This window comes from Manis javanica, chromosome 8 (genome assembly GCF_040802235.1).
Source record: "Manis javanica isolate MJ-LG chromosome 8, MJ_LKY, whole genome shotgun sequence".
Lineage (NCBI taxonomy): Eukaryota > Metazoa > Chordata > Mammalia > Pholidota > Manidae > Manis > Manis javanica.
Window position 1 is genome coordinate 110,553,755 of NC_133163.1, and position 938 is coordinate 110,554,692.

Below are 938 nucleotides of genomic sequence, written 5' to 3' on the forward strand. Positions count from 1 at the left end.
CAGCACACAAGAAGACATCTTGTCAGTTGACATCATCCATGCAGATCCTTAACTGTGGACTTGGTGGCAGCAGTGAGGCTTTAGACTCTTGGGCAGGAGGTAAGGCAAGTGGTCACTGTCAGTGGGCCTGGGTACAGCTGGGCAAGCTCATGGTGGGCCTGGTACAGAGAAGTGGCTGGTAGATTGCAAACAACACACACTTGACATAAAACAGCCTGACATAAAAATATAATTAACTTTTTACATTTTAATTGTGAAATTTGCAATAAATCTCTTAAAAATTAACCTAAAATTGGTTGTCTTTATATATGAAGAATTGCCTCTAAGTTTGTGGCCCAAAGTTGGAGAAATGACCTATGCATATATAATGAAGCCCTGATGGGTATTTCATATGCAAAAATTCATTAAGTCATATAGTTCATTGTATTATGAATATCACAAGGCATTTTCCATTATTCAGGCATGTATACCTTACAATTGTTTTTAGAGGAATAAAGCTAGTAACAATAACCACACTATTGAAATTAAGCATGTAGTCTTGTCAATAGAAATACTCCATCATAGAAAACTTGGTGTTCATCAGTTTCGGTCTGATGTGTCCATTACATTTTTATTTTTCCCGAGTATAATTCAGTGCATTTTGTCTATCTGGTAATTGAAGTCTTTAATTCTGCAAAATCTCAGCTAACATCTCTTCAACACTGACTTTTTGCAATTTCATCCTTTTTTTTCTGAACTTCTTGATAAATTCCTCAGTATTATTTTTCTAGTCACTGATTTTCTCTCAATTTTGTTTGTCAGTGTGGTATTTCCTTTGCCTTGTGATTCTGCCTTTCCATGGCCATATTTTCCATTTCCAGGACATCTAGTTGGTTCCTTTTACAATGCTCTATAACTACTTTACTATATTTATGATTTTTATTGCTTCCTTAACCTCT